At 40.9% G+C, this 14,347-nt stretch overlaps 1 protein-coding gene across 5 annotated transcripts in view; it reads left to right on the top strand.

Moving 5' to 3' along the window:
* SHISAL1 (shisa like 1) overlaps positions 1 to 14,347 on the top strand; it is a 53,476-nt gene that overhangs the window by 4,699 nt on the left and 34,430 nt on the right. For 2 of the 5 annotated variants that reach the window (XM_069003390.1, XM_069003389.1), the window contains exon 2: positions 5,129 to 5,248. The exons of the other annotated variants lie outside the window; for them this stretch is intronic. The gene's annotated coding sequence lies outside the window, so the exon portion shown is untranslated. The remainder of the gene's footprint in view (positions 1 to 5,128; positions 5,249 to 14,347) is intronic. 5 annotated transcript variants of the gene reach the window in all.

The raw sequence follows: 14,347 nt of genomic DNA, 5'->3' as shown, positions 1-14,347 counted from the left end.
TGACTTCGACATTCAGGTTCCTCCCAGACCTGTTTTGCTCAGAGTGACTGTGTTCAGCAGCACCTCAGCCATGAGATGCTGCTGCTGCTCTGCCTTTTCCCTTCAGCTGTGGGATGGACTGGCAGCTCCTCCTGGCTGTGCAGGGGGAAGAAGCCAAGGAGTGGATTTGGGGTGTTCTCTGGGGATAGGGCAGGGAGAGGCCTCCCTGCTGCATGTGCTGCAGCCTGCCCGCTTATCCTGCAGCCTCTTGATTTGTAGGCTGACCTTTCCACACCAGTGAAGCTTAGCAGGCCCTCCCAATTTTCTCACTTTATGCCAAGATGTCTGATGTTGCAGACAGGGAGTCTGTTCCTGCTCTATTTGGAGGCAAGGGCAAAATTCTCTCTGATTTCCATAGGAACAAGCTGTATTCCTAAACATACTTCAGTAGCTAGAAAGAGACTTCCTAATAAAGAACCAGACTCCCATAACAAGGAACATGAAGCATTGTTCTCAGCTTCAGAGCTCTTGGCAGTAACATGTCTGCAGACCAAGCACTGCAAGCAGCAAATCTCAGGGCATTCCTGGCAGCACTGTGGAGGATTATCCGCACTCGTTCTGCCCAGAGAAACAACTGAGGCTTCAGCATGTTACTGATAAAATCTTACTTATTCTAATGGATGCCATTTGAGCCCCTCAGGTCATATTAGCAGTGGAACTCTAGGATCTGTGAGGTGTGATGTAGTAGCTGTTGCACAAAGGATTTGCTACTTCAAGCAGAAAAGGCAGCGGGATTTCAATTTACCTGAAGAAGCAAAATGTCCTCTCCCACACTGATGTGAGACTCTTGGAAGTTACCAAGGAAAACTTTGGAATGCAATTCTGCTGCTCTGAGTTGCTGTACTCTAGCCAGACTGGTTCCTAACTAAAACTTTTTTTTCCTTTTCTTCCTTTGTATGTTATTTTTTTTTAAGGTGGAGACATTCCAGCCCTCATTTTACTGACGTTCCTGTGTTGCTGTTTCACAACAGTGAATCCTCTCCAGTTACAGGCTTTTTCTTTAAGAGGGGTTAAAATGAATCACCTAAAGCCTGTTGGAGGCTAGGGTTTCCAAAATGTAACTCACAGATATCTGTAATTCCTTCCTTTCCCAAATCCATATATTCCATTAATTTTGGCACTAGAAAGGCACTGTTCTGTCCAAATAGAGCTGTCAGGGTTCAAGGAAGTGGTGGGAAGATACAGATAAGAGCTTTTGCCATTTGTGTTGCATTCCCATACGTGAGAGCCTCAGGGCTGCTTCTTCACACAATTTTCAGCTTGTGGTAGTCAGAGTATCATTTTCTCTGGTTGTCTCCTGTCTTAGACTGGTTTCTTTTTGTGGTGAACCTTTGGAAAAATGCATTTTTTCCCCTGTGGTATCTTAACAGCATCAAGATTTGTTAAATTCTTCTTTACTTACTCCCCTGCCCAATAATTATTACAGTTATTAAAATTAAAAAAAATACCTTTGTCTTGTAAAGCATGTAGCTTACATGCTTTTCCCTTATGTCACTTTTCCAGTAATTACTATTTTAACGTGTGAAAATGTAGACAAAATTCTAGAGAGAGAAACTTTTCCAAGGAAATTACATCCACTTCAGACACATTATCCTGAATGGCAAATATAAATGTTCAATATGCATTAAGATCCAGAGTTAAGTTTGGGTTCTTTGTTCATGTCTTGTTTTTTTCAGTAGGACCATTGCATATCATTGGACAGAAAGCTGCCAAGATAATAGACCAAGCTTCCTATCCTCAAGATACAAAACATTTCTATTTCTAAGGGCCCAAATATCCCAAAATGCAGACCTGGAACACAAGACCGCTCGAATGATTTACTTGAAAGCTGTAGCCCAAAATTTCACGGTCCTGAAGAACTTTTTATCCCAAAGGAGGGAGATGTCAAGCGTGTGTGAATGGAAATGAATGAGAACTGAACAGCATCTTCACAGAATAGGTTTAATTTCTATTTTGTGGTGAGAAAAAGACATTCATTCTTGTAACATTCATACTGTCAGTTGAATTCCCCTTATAGATTAGTGGTGAAGGAGCTCTGACCTGAATAAAACACTGGTTCAGTATCTGGCTCTTTGGGAGACAGTATCACTGACAGGGCTGAAATGTGAAAGTCATGGCAAAAATCAGCGAGTGGTCGTTCTCAGGACTGACACCATTTTTAAGAGGCAAGTTCAGTATAATGCTCATTATCCCTTTCAACTGTGTGGAGTTTTAAGAGTAATTTGTTGTGATCCTGCTGTAAAGTGTTGTGATGTGGCAGCATTTTGTTGATTAAGATATTGCTGCAAATTCATTTTTAGAAATACTGTTGGCAGGGATTTAGAAACCTGGACTCCAGCCAAAAAGTGAACAATCACTGGAGCCAGCTATGCAAGGAGATTCTATACACACAAGTTGGAGACTTGTTAATTATTACTTTGTGTTGGAGCCCTTCTCATCCCTGTTTGGGCAACGCTGTGAATTCCTGTGGGAAGCCTTACACTTTTGTGTAAGGGGCTGGCAGAGGGACTGCTCTAGTGCAGGGACATTGGCCAGGGCAGTGGCACTGAGCCATGTCCTGTCCCGCAGCCCCTTAAGGGCAGGTGGCAAATGGAAAGGGTCCCATAGCCTTGCTGCTGCTCTGCTTCTACCCTGTGGTTTTTGACAGGCAGTTCTGCTGCTGGAAGAGCAGCAGGGTGCACAAATCACTGTGCTCACCTCTGCTTCAAAGATCAGGACCTGTCACTCTGCTTCCCATTTCCCTTCCTCCTTTTCACTGTTCATCTCCCAGCTAGGGTCGGTCAGAAGGAGCTCCCTTGAAACTCCAGAGTGTTTACCTCAGAAACAAATTTTACATAAGAAACCAGCTCACATCGTGCATTGCTGGTGATAATTGCTTTTTAGGAGCCTCATACATAGAACTATATTGATAAATTACACCCTTGTCTTGCAACAATTCACCTTTATTTCAGAGTAGAAGGGCACAAGTGAAGAATTACTGAACAGGGCTCGAATATTTCTTTAATATGAAATAACGCTTTCAAGACAGGTGTATCCTACTTTTGCAAGTCCGTGGATGAATTCCTATTTATTTGAATGGGAGCAGGGTCAAGCCCCGTGTGCCTGAGGGCTGCTATTGTGAAAGTAAACCCTTGCTGAGTCCCCTCTGCAGGAATCGGGATGCAGTAAGCTTAATATAACAATGAGAAATTAATAAGGAAGGGAATTGGCAGCAATGGTACTACTCTTGCCTTTCTGCTCTTTATCATCAGGACCATGATCTCATTGCAGCCAGAGAGACACGGTGGGAACACAGTCATGGATGGCTGCACTCCTTCTAGGAAAGCCAGGGCAGCAAGGCAAGGTGGCCGAGCTGCTGTTTATGTGAGAGAGCAACTGGAATGTGTTGAGCTCTGCTAAGGAGTAGGTGAAGAACGAGTCAAGAGCTTATGGGTGTGTGAGGGTGGCAGAGCACTGGAGCTGGCTCCACAGAGAGGCTGTGCAGTCTCCTTTTCTGGAGAGATTCAAAACCCACCTGGATGCAATTCTGGGGAACTTGCTGGAGGTGACCCTTGAACAGGGGGATTGGGCTGGATGACCTCCAGAGGCCCCTGCCAGCCCCATCCATTCCCTGTTTCTGTGATTAGATTTCCACACTTTTGTGTCATGCAGTCCATTAATTCAGTCTTTGTCAGACACTCCCTCCTTTCTCACAGTAACATATTTATAGCAGGGAAAGTTCTATCCATCATTAGTCACTTGAGCCCTAAGGCTGGAGTCTGAAGTTTGCTGCTGGGTTGCTTTTTTTTTTTTCTGGCATCTCTTGAACATGAGAGAAATAAATATGGATCTACATGCACACATAGCTCTCCTTAAAATTAATTTGTGTTACATGTGTTCATTTTGTGCTTTTCTATTGGTCTGCTCTCTCTGTGATGAGAGCTGCAACAAGGCTAATGCTTATGGCAAATTTTGGTTCAGTTTTTAACCTTTATTACTATTCCCTGACTCCACCTAGCTTCTCCCTAAACCTTCTGAGTTAGGACTGCAGCAGGAAATTTTCAGTAGCATGAACATGAGTTCATGTGACTGAGAACTATTAATCATGCAATTAATTACTTTGTGTTGAACATCAGTAACATTGCTCCAAACTTACTGCAGTGATGGAAATAAAGTACAGAATAAACACGTTCACAAGGCTTCACAGTTTGAAACACTTAAGGCATTATTTTTCTCTTTTGACCAGTGAAATGTAAACCAATAGTCTTAAACCAATGATAATTATAGGCCAGCCTTAAAGCCTCAAGCCAGAGCTCCCACCATGGTTTTCTGAAGTGCCCTGTACTGTGCATGCGTCACAGAAAGCCCCAGTCACAGTTCTTGGTGCCAACTGCTTTTCAAGGAAAGATAAAAGAGGAGCAATATTCTCAAGGAAGTCAACACTTTTCTTAAGCAGGATGTGTTTATGTTACTGTCTTTCTTGATAATTAGGCTCAGAAAGCAAGCATTGTTTTTGCTACCTCCTGCATATTATAACAAACAATTAAAAGCCTTGTATAAAATAAATAATGTAAATGAAACTGTAGTGCGATCACTCATTGTGATCAAAGCTAAAATTTCTCTTTCATTTCTGAATTTGCTCTGCCTTCCCTGTTGTCTTGTCAGCCCTTTATCCTTTTTTTGGGTGGGCTTAGGCAGACAAATGGAAATCTTGTAATTTGCTTTAGTTGCCACAGTTGGGATTGACTGTGTTTTGCAGTTTACTGCTGGCATGGGCTGGCTGCCCAGCAGCTGCCAGCAAACTTCCAAAATGAGCCAGGCTTCTACCTCAAAAGTATTTGTTGGGGTCTTTTTCCTCTTCGTGTCTTCCATATGGAGTGGTGCTGGGGCTGGTAGCAATGGTTTTGTTTCAGGCAGTACTGATCGGATCTTGGAAAATCATTTTCCTGTTTCATGAGCCTAATTCTCTTTTCCTTTGCTTTTTCCTTTCCTTTTCCTTTCTGCCTGGTATGAAGTAAATGTTCTGATGTTTTAGTTTCAAGCATCGAAACCAAACAAATGTTTATCCCACTTAAACATTAATTTCTTTTCTATTTTTCTTCCTCTTCAGCTGCCATAACAACAAAAAGTGCCTGTCAGTTGCATGGCCCTTATGGAGAATTGTATCTGGCACAGAGTGGCCCTCCACAAGAACATGTTTTTTCCTGTGAATTGAGATGCTGAGCACATGGTATGATCAGCTTGTTTCCAGAGCCATCATCATTGCAAGCCCTCAGAAGTCCTGTCCTCTTGCACAAGAGCGTTTTCCATGATTGAACAGCCAGAGACTTAGAGTTTGAAGAGTTCAGGAAAAAGCACTAAAAAACCCCCAAAGCTTTGCTTAAGGGAGTAGATTACCTATGTCCTTTCCTTGAAAACAAAGCTAAGACATGGTCCTCAAGGAATTTGTTATCTTCAGTTGTTAAGCCCATAATGGCTGTGCTATCACAGAATCACAAATTTTTTAATCCTCTTTCAGTAAGTGTAAAAAGTATTTTGTGATAAATACCTCTTGGGTTGTAAGGTGGAATTATCTCGCATGTTGTTGCTGTAGCCAAGCAGTGCAATCCATCAGAATGATGGTTTTATTCATTTGGGGGAGCAGGAAGAAGGTTGTAATCAAAATTAATTTGTCTAGCTATGAGTAGCAAAGCAGACCCAGTAAAGCAAGCTTGTGTGTTCTGCTGCTAACAAGTGTAATGATATACCAAAAACAAACACAGTGACCCAGCAAGCGTTCACAGCAAGAATTCAAAAATTCAGAGCCTGAATTTTGAAGTACCAAGTGATGATGGATGCAATGGAAATTAATTGGGATGGCAGTTTCTCTGGCCTTCCTTCTTCCCCTGTGAAGGGGATCCATAATTTCCAACAAGGCTAAGCAGAAAGGCCAATGCCTTAAAATACGTAAACCAGCACCTAAACCTGAAATTTGTTCTGTCACAAAAGTGAATGATCTTTGCAATAATGGTATGAGTGGTTAGGAGCAGTTCTGGCACATAAGGAGGATGAAATAATGTCTGAGGAACATATTGCTTTAAGAGAGAAGTAGTAAACTGCCACTTAAAATTTTAAAAATAAATTCTTCTGCATGCTCTGGCTTTTTTAATGTTGTGCTTTGGCAGCTTTTGGTCCAAGCAGAAGATCACTAGAACACAAACCCTCCACTGTTTTGCACCATAAAAAGCACGATACAACAAAAAGTAAAGCCATCAAAACACAAGTGATCAGCAGGATGTGGTAAGGCATAAATATCTATACAACATTAGAGTGTTTAAAAAAAATAAAAAGGTGAGATCTCATTCCTGTTTCATTGTGACAGAAAAGGGAATAGCTGCTTTCCTAGAAACAATTTGAAGACCAGTGTGACTCTTTTGATTGGGCAGATGACACAGGAGAAAAGTGTAAGAGTGGATGTTTGGGTCAGCTTAAGCATTCTTCTCACTTGTTGGTATTTGCTGGGCTAGGTATTTTTTTATCTAAGTATAGGGAAATTGTGTTTCTCCATATATACCCTCTCAGCTTCTGGCTGGCTGCATCACAGGTACATTCTGTCTGGCAGCAGAGTCAGTTTTGTGTTCAATAGCTGTCGGTGGGAGTTTCTATCCATAGAATTTGTCTAATTGTTCTTGAATGATAAGTAAGCTTCTGTTATAAACAGAAATCCAGGTAAACTGCATGCTGTGTGGGAAAACCACCTCCTTTTGTTGTTTTTCAAAGTGCTATCTGATAATTCTTGTATTATGAGAAGTGATGCAGGATTGCTGTCTATTCAGTTTGTCAATGCTGCTTGTAAATTTTTGTAGACTTTTATCAAATTCCTTCCCAGCTGAATCTTCCCAGTCTGTTCAAATGCTTTGCATACAGAAAACATTTTACACCTCTGACTATCCTTGTCATTTCTGATCCCTTTCCAGCTCTAGAGATGTAGAAAAATCATACCATGATATAATGAGCTTTTCTTCCCCCCCCCTTTTTTTTTCTCATCAGCTTCTGAAATTCTACCTGCTACTGAGTACTAAATCACTACCTGCATAGAATTGATGTGCATTATTTCATTATAGTTTTCCTTTCTCTCTAAGGTGCAGTAGCCTGCCCAGTGCTGAGGGAAAGGGATTTCCTCCCTGCATTACTTTGCATTTACCAGCATGAATTTCATTTACCATTTTATCCCCCAGTTCCTCAGTGAGTGATGAATCCTACTAAAAATTTCTGGGTGAAGGCAAGGAAGTGTTCTCCCAGCTGTGGATGCTTTGAGGAGGGAGTCAGCTCAGTGTAAGGGAAAGTGTGTCTTGGGACTTGTAGTTTTGAGGAATTGGAACTCCTAAATTCTCTGAAATAAATTTGGTGAAGAAATTCTGTTAAGCCTGTGCATTCCTTTGCCTTCTGGCACAGAGTCCTTGAAGGACTGAATGGGCAAAGCTTGAGAGAGGAGTAGTAACAGTGGGAATGTGGAAGCTCTGCCTTACTGGTTTTCAGCCTCAAGGGCAGCAGTGGCACACAAAAAGAGACCTGGAATCACAAAAAGGAGATCGAGGTTGGTCTTCATTAGAAATCCATTAACTTAGAAACAGCATCTTGATGGCAGGATGACACCGTGGCACTTGATCCACTGACAGCAGAGACACTCATGGTTGGTTTTTCTCAGGTGGCAGCACTAAAGCTCTTTTCCACCATGGCTTTGTGCTGTGTTTCTTGTGCAGATTTAAAGTTTCTGTGACAGAAAGGGCTCTTGGTTTTTGCTCCCAGTGCAGTGTTTTGGTCAGCAGTAGGAATTGGGCTCCTTGGTGCTGAGAGAAGGGACCGTCAATGTGATCAAATTCCCAGTGTTCATTCAGACTGCTTTAAAACTATGTGTTCTCAGGGGTGCAATAGTTGGGTTCCTGATATAGGAAGAACAAGAAGAAAAACCTCTGAGGCTGTCAAATCGTCCTTCCTCTATAAACCATAAGTTCTGTCCATGTGGACACTAACCATGTTTTCAGTGAGTCACCAGATGCTGAGGGATTTTCCCTCCTAGTGTCCTTACTGTGGCTAGAGGCAGGGTAATCAGCACCTCTTTGGGAAAGAAAGTTTCAGTTACTGGTGTTGCAAAAGAGTTTGGTTTGTTCTGGAGTCACAGAGTGTGCTTAACCATCGTGCCTACAAGGACTGCTCTCCAGGTAGGCCTCGTGTGAGTTTATCTCGAGGAGACAGAACCATCACTGAGCATTATAAACAACAAATAATAGCAATTCAGACCAGACATGGAAAGAAATTGAGGGTTTTTTGCAACAGCCCTTTGTTGTAACATCTTTGTGGTCACCTGAACAGTTTGAGGGGCCTCCATTTGCAAATGTGGTATTAATGTTGGTGTTATTTTTAGGGAATTTACCTTATTTCTTTGATTTACTCTGTAAATTCTAGTTCTTTCTGGAGTTGTTTAGACTCATGTTTAGTCATGCTATTTCTTTTAGGTTAAGACATAAGCTTTACTAGTATTAACCTTTTATATCATCAAAATATCTATGCTTTTTCTTTATTTGCCTTCTTTGCTGGGAAAGTAATCTGCAGAATACATTTGCTTAATGGGTACCATAAAGGTATTCTGAGCTTCCAACCAACAGCTTTATACATAACCTTGTGCTGTCTTAAGATACAGGGAATACTTGGAGTCATTTATCTCTCCAGGTTTTTCCCCCTCATTCTCTTTTTACATATTTGATTGGTTCATTTCAGCCAGTATTTAAGTTCTTCCTCCTTTTGTGCTGTAGGGGCATTCACTCTCTGCTTGTACAGGTTGTTCCAACAGCTATATGACAGAAGAACTTTGGTCTGTGTCTTAAGGCACAGACTGCTGAGTGCTTGAAGTCTTGAGATCTGTTCTGTTAGCACGTAAATATTGTCCTTGGAGCCTGGGTTAGCAATTTGATGTATGCAGGAGTGGCCTGGCTAGTGAGCAGCTAGTTAATCCTCCATTATGTGCTACACCTTGCTCAGTTCATTTACTGCAGCATTTTATTCTGTATTCTGCCATGGCAAAAGCAAAGTGCTCTTGAACCTCAGTTTAACTTCTTTCTGTGAAGTGCTTTTCCTTTAAGTTTGGAGGTCACGATTTGGCTAACCATGCTGACTTGGGTATGCCAAACACAAATGTAATAAGCAGCCTGTTTAATTTCAGGCTGATAGCCTTGCTTATCTTCTCCTAAAACCTTGTACGTAACTCTGAAGTAGAAGACTTTTGAATTAATTCTCTTCCTGACATGGTTCTCAGTGATGTTATGCAAGCTCTGGTTCTCACGTGCTCTTGTTAAGCGCCGTAATCCTCTTGTACTCCCTGCATCTGTCCTTCACATGGCAGGAACTTATTGTGCTCTCAGTTCGCCAGAGGTCCACAGGCAACTTTCAGCATCAGATTTCTTCTGCTGGTAACTGTGAGAAATGAGACAACTCTTAGTTAAAAATTAAAATAATTTATTGAAAACAGAAAAGTGAAAAAAAAATTTGGGATCCTATGGCTCGATAGATGGTATGCCCGAGGAGCGCAGGGATTTTAGATCTTCTGGCTGAAACAGCACTGGACCTCAGGTAGAGAAAAAGGACTTACAGTGCTCGGCTGGCTTTTGGCTGGTCCAAAAGCCAAAGAAATTACTAAAGGCTCCTTAATAGGAGTCAGGCCTTCCCAGCACTGAACTCCACCTCAGCAAGGCTGGAGAGAAGGGGCGTGTCTTTTGCTGGCCCCTTGTTTTATAGTGCCTTTGCTCCGCCCACAGCCCGCCCACAGCCCACCCCTTAGGTTTAAAGTGATTGGTGTTTTCCCTTTGACAGATTATCTCTGTCCACCAATGGCTCATCCTTGTCAGAGGGGTGGTATTAGTTGAGATAAGGATCATTAAAATTCAGGTTGCCATGGAGCTTACAGGGTAATGGCTATGGGGGCTGGGCTGTTTGTTGGAACTGGGGTTTTGAAATCTGCCTTGGAACCAAAGTACAAGTAAAACCACCAAAAAATACATCCAACACATCTTAAAACACTTGTAAAAGTATACAGTAAACACAGGAAAGATAACTCTTATGGTGTACAAGTGATTAATGGAACTTGGTTTTTGGTACCTGGGCTGATGGTTTAATTTTAACATTCAATTTAAAAATATTTAACTCAAAATTAATTAATTAAAACACTTAATATGCAAAGACCAAGCTAATTAGGGATTTCATGTATGACAGTTACAGTCTGGGCTCTTTGCAGTTTGCATGGTTGCTGTCCACTGTGTATAGTTGGATTTTCTTCACTTGGCACATCCTCGTTTCCTCAAGAAAGTTCAAGGCTGCATCTTCCAGTGGTCTTGCTGTGTTTCCCTGGTCTCTTGTCACTGCAGTATTCCTTATTTATCTGTAATGATGAGGCCAACCCTCTGTGTCACATTTGACTAAAAGACAATCAACTGCTGCCAGAAATAAGGTTTCCTAAAGCTGTCTCACCCTTGGCTGGTGCCCAGTGCTAGTAGATAGGACGTGACTCTGACTCTTTGGACTTGATGTATTCATGCACAAGGGAGTTCTCTCCACCCAATGGAGTCAGCAGCACGTCCTTGGTCTTCTAAATGGAGATGTTTGCATGTGGAAAGCCCCTCTCCACTGAACTGAGAATAGGTACAGATCTGTGTGCTGCAGAATGTTTCTAAAGATAGGTGAGAGGTGTCCCAGGAATGTCTGAGTATCTGCCAGGGGAATTCTGCTTAGGGACCCTTAACTCACCCCTCTTCTACAAGAGGCATTGAGTGGGCAGCAGATTCCTTGTCCTGGTGCAATTTTGGTGTGGTTTGGATAGCTTTGTTTCTCTTCCTAGAATACCATTCTGTGCTTGATTTTGGAAACGAAGCACAGGGTGGAGCAGTCTGTGCCCCAGAGCTGGGCCCTTCAGAGGGCTGTGTCTAGACATGGGAAACAAGAGTGACCACACATGATCGGTCCATCAGCATGGGCCAGTAGGCAGCTCCTGCTTTAGATAATGTGAGCTTATCCAGAAGTTTTGTTCCCACCATCCCTCTCTTATTAGTGTCAATTATTGGATAAATACTCATCCCATCCTTTTGATGAAGTTGATCTTGGACAAGGAAAGAAAATGAAGCAACAGAGCTCGAGTGCCCAGAAAACCGGAGCCTTGTGTATTTATTATGGCCTGACGATAGCAAGGCTGACATTTCAAATAAGGCCCTTCACAGGTATGTGCAGCATTGTTTAACTATTCAATTTTAAACATTAAATTTTTAAGACATTCTTTCTTTAAGTTTACTAAAATCTCTTGTTGCCATTGATTGGTCATGGTTGTTTAACCTTTGAATTCTCTGGAGATGAGAGCCTGAGGGGAGAGGATATGTCAGTGAAAATCGCACAGAGGTGCCCGTTGCACGGTACCAGTTGGACAGGTGTGGGCTAAAACAAAGCAGACAGACATCAGTTGTTTGGATCTGAGACTCCAGGCAGCAAAACTGACACGTTCCAAGTGCTTGAGGAATTCTTTCCAAGCTATTTGTAAAGTGAGTTAAAACTTTTCTCAATTATGAAGTATTGTACGATGGTTACTACGGAAATAAAAAATTCCACCCTTCCTCCTGTTTTCACTTACGTTCTTCCTTAGCTGCACTGACTTTTCAAATAACTGGAACAGGATTTGAATTTTCATTCTGCACAACTGGTTTTAATTTTGAAGTGTATTTAGGACAGAAAACTCTTTTTAACCATGGCAGTGTACAAAAATACCTGCCCCATACCTGGTAGTCCAGTTGCCAGTAGTGACTGCTAATGTTTTTTAACTAAGTGCTTTTTCCTAAACATGTGTAAGAAATGCTCTTTTATTACTCAAAGGCAGATCCTTGTTCAGTTGTACTCTAGCCTGTGTTTTGCATAAATTTGCTTCCTGTGTGCAGCATCCTTTTCATTTCTGCACCCTTCTCGTTGCTAAGCGGCTTTCTCAGTTGTTGATCCATCTTCCCACTCCTCATTTTTATTAATATCCTATCTTTTATTAGATTCTTGCTTCCATTTATATAGTGCACTGTGATTCAGCATAGTTAATAGGTGATTTTTACTGAAAGGCAGTAAAAGGGCTTTTGGACTAGATTTTGAAACATATTGTAGTAGGTTTGAAAATGAGATTTGTCACAGTTAGTATCTTGAGACAATGTAGCTTAATCCAGGCAGATTGCAGAAAATCCAGCTATTAAGTGGAGAATTTATATGATATTTAAAGTTTTTACTGAACATGAAGTGGGCATTGTGGTAATGAAAATCATTGCTTTCCTGATCGTTTGGGGTTCAGGACTGCACAAGGTTGTGACTCATCTGGTTTTTTCTAAATCCGTTCCTTCTTCAAATACACAAAAAATCCGGAAAATAGGTGAGCTTAGTCTGCTGGAACATGTTCTTATGAGGATCTTTCAAAAAAAAAAAAAGTCCTGTTATATCATATCTCATATCTCTCTCATATATATAAGCCATATATCCTATCACATATATTATATATGTGCCATTAATAATATATATCACATTTATTTCATATATATATTTATATATTTCATATATAACACAAATTGCATTTGCCATGTGCCATTATATAACATATGATTTGTGTAATCATATTGTCATATCTGTCATGTATCACGTCATATGATGTCATATGTGTCATCTGATACACAACACAGATATCATATCCTATGTATCATGTCACATAGATCACATCATTTTCAATCATTTTTGCACAAAAAACTGAGGACAGTTAAAGCAGAAAAGTCCAAAGCCATTTCCATTTTAGTGTGAAGTACAGTGGAAGAAGAAACTTTCAGAGGCAAGTTTTCTGTAATGCAGTTAAACCCGGGAACGTTTCAAAATTTTTGGAATCAGTTTCTGATCCCAGGTGTTGCTTCCATGATGTATTCTGGTTTTGTCCAATGCAGAATCCTTCTGGGTTGACCAAAAGGACTGACACAGTGATAACTTTGCAAAATCCAAGGGGTGAAAGTCAAGCTGCTGCACACACACGGGGAGTCTTTTTGTTAAGGCGCTATGAATATACCTGTCAGTTTTTAAAAACCCTTCAGAAATACTTCCAAGGAAAAAAGAATATCCAAGAATATTTCTTGTAAGATGAATGCCTGAAAGTATATTATCTGAAAACACAACAGAAATCTTTCAAATAACGAAGGAAATCACTTTCACACCACTTGTTCTCCAAAAGTAAAACTTGTCGTGTTTGAGCACAAGTCATACTGCTTGTAATTATTGACAGAGTACTTTTTTCTTCTTTAAAAAGCTTCATCTTAGAAGAGCGAGACATCAAAGAGGTCCAAGTCCATTAACAGAAGGAGGATCTTTGGTTTTTTTGCAGTCTGGCTCTTGGTCTGCAAAGAACAGAGGGGATTGCATTGATACTCTAGTTTTGCAGTCCTGTGCCAGAGCTGTGCTTGTGCAGGGGAGGGTGTGCCTGCAGTGGCATGTCAGCGCTGTGGTGGTGATTAGATAACTCTGTTACGCTGATTAGCCTGCTCTAGACCCAAATTGTTGGTTGCTTGTGAAGTGCTGAGCAACTGGATAGAAATTTTAGCCAGTGCACAGCTGAGTAATAAAGTACTACTCCAGGCTGTTGGGTGCTGTCTGCAGACTGGGCTTAAATAGGTGGAAATTACCTGTATGCACACTTTCAAATTGAATCATATTTGTAACAGTGAAGAAAATGCTAATGTTTGTACCAGTAGTTATTTTTTGTTGTAAAGCTGTTGATTTTCCTGATGAAAAGCAGCTCTCTTTAGTTATCAGAGTACCTTTTCCCAGTAAGAAGGCTCTGAAGGATTTAAATATTCATTTCTTGAGTTATATTATGGGTAACTTTTGAGTGAATTAAGTTTCTTATAGCACTGAGTCAGTGGGAGAATAAACATATTTTTCTTGATGTGAATGAGCAATCTGAGCCATATGTTTGCATGATAGAACAATATGAATTATACAGAATATAAAAAGAGGTTTTATTTTCAATAACAAATTTTATTAAAAGCAAAAGGGCTTTAATGTGGCTTTTAGTGGTAAAAATAGGTGACATTAATATATATATGGTGCAGTATAAATACTTAATGCTCATGATTATTTCTTTTCCTTTGGGCACAGCAAACCTCTCCAGAATGTTTTTCATGCTCCAAATACAAAAGCAAATTGAAACACAATGAAACTGCTTTCCTGGCTGGAGAAAAGCTGGATAATCTAGATGCTTTTCCCTGGTTGTGAGAACAAAATGGAAGTTTCCACTAAACTTCCTGGT

The sequence above is a fragment of the Aphelocoma coerulescens genome, chromosome 1A, assembly GCF_041296385.1.
Source record: "Aphelocoma coerulescens isolate FSJ_1873_10779 chromosome 1A, UR_Acoe_1.0, whole genome shotgun sequence".
Classification (NCBI taxonomy): Eukaryota; Metazoa; Chordata; class Aves; order Passeriformes; family Corvidae; genus Aphelocoma; species Aphelocoma coerulescens.
Note: the sequence above shows the minus strand (reverse complement) of the source record. Positions and strands in the feature narration are given on the sequence as shown.